Below are 8,127 nucleotides of genomic sequence, written 5' to 3'. Positions count from 1 at the left end.
AGATACGTTTTGGATGTATCATCTGCCGACGCACATCCTTGCGAACTAAGTAAATAGCAGATACTACATACTACACTTTAGCCAGAGAATTGGCAATGGAAGTCCAACAAAACCAATAACATATACATACTATACTACAACATGCCACCAAAGTAGATATAGGTCATTTGTTTCTACATCTAGCTATGGAGCCCTTGAATTTCATCACATAGAAAGAATATAATGCCATAACCAAGAAATTAGCTACTGCTAGGATCCTGGCAATTCTTTGATGGCTTGGATGGCTTGGATCATGGCAATGCAAACAACATATTGTACAAGGGGCAGCTTGCGTGGAACGAGAACATGAGACAATACAAAATCTGACCAATGTTGCCCTTCTTCTCCGAAATTCGGGCACAAGACAGTGGGGAGGGGGACAAGGGAGTGGGGAGGGGAGAGGGACTCTCACCGAACGGCGGCGGTGGCGGGCGCGGTGGTGATGGCGTTGTCCTCCTCCTCTCGCGGCGGCGACTCGGGCTGCGCATCCTCCTCCTCGATCTGCGGCGGCGGCTCGGCCTTGGGCGTCCTGCTCGGCGGCGGCGTGGCGGTCCTCCTCCTCCTCCTCCTCCTCCTCCTCCTCTGCGGCGATGGCTCGGGCTCGCGCTCGCGCGTCCTCCTCCTCGATCTACGGCGGCGGCTCGGCCTTGGGCGTCCTGCTCGGCGGTGGCGTGGCGGTCCTCCTCCTCCTCCTCGGCGGCAGCGGCGCTAGGTGGCGGCGCTTGGCGGTGGTGGTGGTTGCGAGAGAGCAGTGGCGCGCTAGGGTTGTGAGTGGGGAAGAAACTGCTGTTGAGTGGGGAAGAAAGGGTCGATCGGGTTATTTCACCAAGTGTCTAAATTCTGTGGCGCACCCATCTAAGTGCGCCACAGAATTAAGCTTTCTGTGGCGCATCAGCACTGACATGCGCCACAGAATTACTTAATTCTGTGGCACACCTAAAGGGGCGTGCGCCACAAAATTTAGACACTTAGCAAAACAAAATGGTTTACTGCTGTGTACTGACAGTTACTTAGCACTAGCCCAGTGGTTAAGGTCAATGTTAGCCCATTAGTAGCCAGGTTCGAACCCTGGCTGCCACACAATTTTTCTTCCTTTTTTCATATTTTAGTTACATTTCAATAAATAACACAACATTATTTAGTAATTAGTAGAGTATTATAAATTACTTGTCTCATACAAACATGTACGTTCTTGTTTCTCTCACGCACACATGCATGTACTTGTGTAACACACACTCACACACATGTGATAGACCAAAAAAGATCTTCTTCGTCCCGGCTTCGAGCTCTAGCTAGCGTCTCTTCGCAATCTTCTTGCCCTTTTGGTTGTTGGCGGTTGAATACTTTATGCCGGCAACCTTGATATTTCTTTGCGTGAACGGACAACCTTTAGAGGGTAGGGAGGTCTTCCTTCTTACTTTACTAGTAGTAGGCATGTCGAAGTGCCTGTCGAATTCCTCCTCAATCTTCGGGTCATCGTTCTTGTCCAAGTCTTCTTCGTTGGCGTCTCCTTGCATTCCTATGATGCTCCTCTTGCCCCTCCTCACGACAACACGGCTAGGCCTCGACGGATCGGTGATGAAGAAGCATTGGTCAACTTGGCTATCGAGTACCCATGGCTCATTTTTCGCGGATGCGTTCTTCGATTTTGCATCGGGTATAACCATGGTTGTGAAATATCGGCCTTCTTTTTTGACCTTCTTGGCCCATCTCACACGAAACATTGGCACCGTCTCTCCACAGTAATTGAGCTCCCATATCTCCTCGATCCTTCCAAAAAATCTTTCCTTGACATTAGTCTCGTCATCGGCGTATGACAGACATAGTTACTCCCGAGTTTTGATTTTCACTATTTCCGTCCTTTTCCTCGGTGTAGAATCTGTAACCGTTGATGTCGTACCCTCGATAGGTCCTTACGTTATGCCCGGGTCCCCGTGATAAGGTGTATATGAGTTTTTCATCTTCGGTAGAAGGCCTTTTCTCTCGTGCTTCAACCAGTTGAGTTTGCTCGAACCAACGCGTGAAGCTGGAGTTGTGCTTTTTGGTTACGTCTCCCATCTTCCTCGGCCGGCCCATATCGATGTAATTCTGCTCGACCATGCTTTTTTGCTCTTGCACGAAAGGTTCGATCAGTTTTAAGTGTTGTAGCGCGACCCGGTGAGCCCTGTCAAAGTCGTCGCGTCGATTGTCAATGCCGACATGGACTGAGCGGTAGCTCTCGCGGTGACCGACTCCGGCGAGCCTCCCGAGGTGCGTCCCGGGGGTAGACCAACGTGATCCTCGTCGTCCTCGGTGCTTAGATAATTCTGGCAGAAGGAGATGCACTCGTAGGTTAGAAACCCCTTGGCCATGCTTGCGTCTGGACGGGCCCTATTACGAACGTATCCTTTCATGACACCGTTCTGCCTTTCGAAAGGCATCATGTTGTGGAGGAACGTCGGGCCGAGCTGCTTGATGTCTTCAACGACATGGAGAAGGAGATGGATGCATATATCACAGAATGCGGGCGGGAAGTAAATCTCGAGCTCACATAGTATCACCACGATCTCATCCTGTAGCATCTTGAGCTGCCTCACGCCGATCGACTTCCTAGTGATAACGTCAAAAAAGTTGCAAAGGCCAAACAGCGTATCACAGACGTGCTCGTCCATTATGCCTCGGATCGCAACGGGAAGTATCTGCGTCATGAGCACGTGGCAATCGTGAGACTTCATTCCGGTGAACCTCTTCTTCGCTACGTCCGGATATCCGCTATATTCCCCGAGTAACCGTGAGGAACTTCCACTCCTACAAGGCACCTGAAAACTGCTCGAGCTCCTCCGGACTCGTTGTGAAGCGTGCAGCGGGAAGCAGCACCGCGTTCTTCTTAGCCCTTTTGCGGAGACGTTGAGTCCCTTCCGTCTCGATCATCATCATCATCGTCGTCGTCGTCGATATCGGGGCTTGAAGATCTTTCCCGATGCCAAAATGTTTAAGATCGTATCTTGCTTTCGGTCCATCCTTGGACTTTTCCGAGTTGCAAAGAGTGCCAAGCGGACTCTCGGTAACGTTCTTCGTAATGTGCATGACATCGAGGCTGTGGGGCGTGTGGAGGATCTTCCAAGTACTCCAAGTCGTGGAAAATGCAGACCTCACTTTCCATACACCGAGCAGGCGGCTCGGCTTCGGTCGCTTCTTTCCTGGCGCTGGGCACTCCTTTCAATTTTTCGAAGATCATCGATTTCCGCGCCGCTCCTCGGGTGTGGGGGTCCATCGGGCTCATCTTTACCATTGAACAGATCACCGCGTTTTCTCCACGGGTGATCCAAGCGAAGCCACCTTCGAGCACCTGGGTACACGGTTTTCGAGGACCCAGGATCCCTTGGTAGCTATAGATGCGGGGTCTCGTCCATGCACTTCACACAGCCGTTGAATTCGTGGCCGACCTGGGCAGATGCATATGCGTAACTAGGATAGTCCGTGACCATCGTGATCAACGCGGCTCTCATATCGAAATAAGTTCTAGTGTAGGCGTCCCACGTACGGGGTGGCGTCTTCCACAACGTGTCTAACTCCTCTTTGCGCAGCCCGAGATACAAATGCATGTCGACACCTGGTTGTTTCGGCCCCTGAATGAGAATACTCCGGTGTATGTACCTTTGCTTGGTGCACAGCCACGGGGGTAGGTTGTAAGGCCATACAAACACAAGGCCAGGTGCTATCCGTGCTACTCCGGTTGCCGAACGGATTGAGTCCATCGGTGCTCATACCCAGCCTCGATGTTCCTTGCGTCGCCCCGAACCTAGGGAAGGCGATGTCCAATGCTTGCCACTGTCCAGCCGTCCGAAGGGTGTGTCGAGCATATAGCCCATCTCCGGATCTTCTTCGGGCTTCGCCTTTCCGCGTGCCATTGCATGAGCTTTGCTTCCTTAGGGTCCACGAAATACCGCTGCAGACGGGGAGTGATAGGAAAGTACCATACCACTTTTCGAGGTACCTTCTTGTTCCCAACCTTGTACCGTCCGTGGCCGCACACCGGACATGTGGTTCGTCCTTGTACTCGCACCTATAAATCACACAATCATTAATGCAAGGCGTGGTATTTTTCGTGCGGTAGGTCAAGGGGACACACGACTTTCTTGGCCTCCTCGATACTACTTGGCAATGTGTTCCCCTCCGGGAGACGATCGTGCCAGAATTTTAAGTTCTTGCTCGAAGCTGGAATCGGTCCACTTGTTCTCGCGTCTTCATCCGCAGTAATCAAGCGTTACATGCAAGCGCGTATCCTGCGGACGGCACCCAGGAAAGATCGGAGTCATCCCGTCTTTCTCCATTTGCGACAGCTTGGCTCTCTCTCTAGCTGCAACTCTATCGTTGCTCGTCTCCTGGAGGAGAAGATCTTGAACATGAGAGTCCCGCAAGGCCGAAATTAGCGGGGTCGCGCCGGAATCGGAATCTTCTTCTTCATCATGATGATCTTCTCCGCCGGCATCTTCTTCTTCATGATGATCTTCTCCGCCGACTTCTTCTTCATGATGATAGTCCCCGTCGGCATGATGATAGTCATCTCGCTCGACATGGTCTTCATGCGCACCATTTCATGGGGCCGGCCGCGCTCGGTTGTCTTGCATGACACCGCGCCTCGGCAGGTGCTCCTCCGGTTGTCCGGAATCGGGGTTGATCCAGCGCTCGAGTTTGCATGATCGACACGGACATCTTATCTGGCGCCTATTGTTCCGAATCATGTCCTCCTTCGCGTCTATCTTGTATCTAGAGATTCGAGCGGAACTCATCGAAAGGACCATGCTTGCCTGCAAATGGTATACATAGAACAGGAAATTAGAACCGCAACAAATGCACACACATGCATGGGCCGTACCTCTCCTCAAGGTATTACATGGAGCGGAAAAATTCGGCATGACCTCTCCTCAAAGTAGGACATATGGGTAGTGCAAAATTTGCCGAAACGGAAATGAATCAATATTTCGGCAAACATCCATGCACCACACCGGCACACACACAAGCGCTTCACCCGCAACAAGCATCCATACACACGACGGCCACACAAGATCTACAAGCATATGCATGTCTCCTCCAAGCATATGTATGTCTCCTCCAACTACTCACCTTGTAGATTCGATACCGAGACGAGACCGCGATCGATGAGTTCGAGAGGAGGAGAGAGTATGGAGAGCCTTCTCCTCAACTCCAATTATGTATCAACCAAAGTAAGTGCAATAAATACCCAATCAAGTGAAAAGTAGAGCCAAAATGATATGAGAGAGAAGGGGGGACGAGCTAGATGGAGGAAGAAGAATGACTTGTGTAGTGTGGTAGGTGGGAGGTTGGCTCACTTTTGTATATCTGGTTCGCTAATTCTGTGGCGCACCGAGCACGATGCGCCACGGAATACCTTATTTCCGTGGCGCACCGAGCACAGTGCGCCACGTAATAGCTTATTTTTGTGGCGCACGATGTGCGTGCGCCACGAATAAAGAATTTCTTTGGCGCACTGGTGTGAGTGCGCCATAGAAATAGTAAAACCAATGATTGGGGGTGATAGGTTGTGGGGCCCACCAAGTTTTTGTGGCGCACGGTTCCCTGGTGCGCCACAAAATTAAGCTATTTCTGTGGCGCACCTCGCCTGGTGCGCCACAAAATAAATTTCTGTGGCGCATTTTTAATGGTGCGCCACAGAACTAAGCTCCGCCTATAAGGGTTTTCCTACTAGTGTCCGGGTGAAAGCCCTGCACCTACTTTGGTCAGTGCCGCCGCCGACATCACTTTTGGTTGTCATTTTCATTCTTGTTGGCATCATTAATTGTGGAGTTTCGATCCCGACCAACGCGAGTGGTTTCAAGTTCTCCGGGTGAAAACCTGAGCTCTGTCAGGAGTGAGCAGCGGTGGCGGTCGCGTCATTACCTTGTTGGAGGGATCGCCTTGGATCTCTTGACCTTTGTAGTGCGACGGGTTCGCAGAGGTGGGGGTACATGGATGCGTGGTCGCAGGCAGCAGCCCCAGACGGTGGTGGCACTTCGAGGCGGTGGCCTTGGTCTCTTGTGCAGTTTCAGTGGTCCTATGGGGTTGGGTCGTGGCACTGCCTTGTTTTGGGTGGCAGTTCTGGTGCTGCGTGGGCGGCGAGGTCGTCGACCCGGCTGGTTCATCTTCGGGCTATGCGAAGGTTGTCCTAGTTGCTACGTCGAGACGGCAACCCCGAAGGCATGGTGCTTGGGTGGCGACTTTGAGATCTATGTGGACAACGAGTATGTGTTGATCCGGCTGGTTCGTTTTCGGACAATGCGGATGTCGTCCTTGCTAGTACGTCGAGGTGGTGGCTCCGGACCTAGAGATGTGTTTTGTTGCGTTGGTGGCTGCGTCGTGTGGATGACAGGTCTCCTCGCTTATGTGGCTTTTCGTCTCAGTTTCCTTTATAAACCGAGCATTGTATGATTTTTAACCTGTTTTCTCTTATAAACTGGATCATTATATGCATTGCACTCTTTTTATCTAATCAAACGGCACATATTTGACTGCCTTCAACTCAAAAAGAAAAAAAAAATTCCTACGGAAACTGAAAACACGATATCTACTTTGTGGCGGAGGGTGGTCGTTTCGCAATGGATTTTAGTGGTCGTGTTTCATATGGCTGTAGCAGCAAGATGGTAGGTGAGTTGGATGGTGTTCGGCAACATATATTTCTGTGGAGTACTCTGTACAGTGTACACCCAGGTCCCAGCTAGAGAACAATATCGGGAAGAAGGCTTATCAACATTGTCAGCGTGAAGCTAACAACTTGTCTCACCTTTTCGTAATCGTAAAAACATTGTATTGAGGGATTCGAATTGAATTCACGCCAATACAAAATCAGTTCTGAATAAAATTAGCGGTCAATACCAAATTTACGTTTTGTTGAGGAAGATATTGGTAGCTGGAATTAGACAGAGCTTGTGCCAGATATTGGTAGTTGGAATTAAAGGGAGCAGCAATTCCAACTTTCTATTTGGATGTCTATCTGTTGAATTTAGCATCCACGCGAGAAGAGAGAAAAAAAACTCAGGCATGCACTGGTAGAAAAATGGCCTTCCGTCCAGCCCCATTAGTCGCCAAAATATAGGAACCGCGACTAATGAGGTCTTTAGTCGCGGTTCGGGTGGCGAACCGCGACTAAAGAGCTGGGCCCAGCGCGCTCGCTGGCCAGCTGGTGGACGGGAGGGGCTTTAGTCGCGGTTGGCCAGGCCAACCGCGACTAAAGGCCTTTAGTCGCGGCTGGCCAGACCAACCGGGACTAAAGGCCCATCCCTATAAAAGGGCCTCAGCTCACAGCACTTAGCCATTTGGTGCCACTTCTCTTCACAAACTTCACAAGGGGGTGTAGGTTTGCTTTTGGTTCCTCTTATGCACACAAGGTGTTTGATAAAAATGCCCCAAGAGCATGAAACAAACATGATATGAAGTATTGGAGCCACACTTGAGCTTCCTTATTTATTTTTTCCTCCTCGATCGCGGTTAGCAACTTGAACCTTTCATGTGTCATTGATAAAATATGCATGTGTGTAGTTCATTGTTTAATTTATATTGTTTGTAGCTAGTTAGTTTAACAAATGCATGATGGTTAATTATATATTTTATATTATAATTATGCAGATGAATCGGCAATGGATGTACGGTAACCGACTCTCCGGCGAGTTCACTACGGGTTTGAAAGATTTCCTCGTAGTGGCTAATGCGAACAAGCAGGGGGGGTTTGTTATCTGTCCATGTGTTAACTGTAAGAATCAGAAGGGTTACTCTTCCTCAAGAGATGTTCACATGCACCTGCTTCGGCACGGTTTCATGCCAAGCTATAATTGTTGGACCAAGCATGGAGAAAGAGGGGTTATAATGGAAGAAGATGAAGAAGGGGATGATTTCATCGATGAAAGCTATCTTGCTCATTTCGGTGATACTTTCATGGAGGATGCTCGAAGGTGAAGGGGAAGGTGAAGAAGAGGCACGTGATGAGCCCGTTGATGATCTTGGTCGGACCATTGCCGATGCACGGAGACGCTGCGAAACCGAAAAGGAGAGGGAGAATTTGGATCGCATGTTAGAGGATCACGAGAAAGGCGT

The sequence above is a fragment of the Lolium rigidum genome, chromosome 5 (assembly GCF_022539505.1).
Source record: "Lolium rigidum isolate FL_2022 chromosome 5, APGP_CSIRO_Lrig_0.1, whole genome shotgun sequence".
Taxonomy (NCBI): domain Eukaryota; kingdom Viridiplantae; phylum Streptophyta; class Magnoliopsida; order Poales; family Poaceae; genus Lolium; species Lolium rigidum.
Note: the sequence above shows the minus strand (reverse complement) of the source record.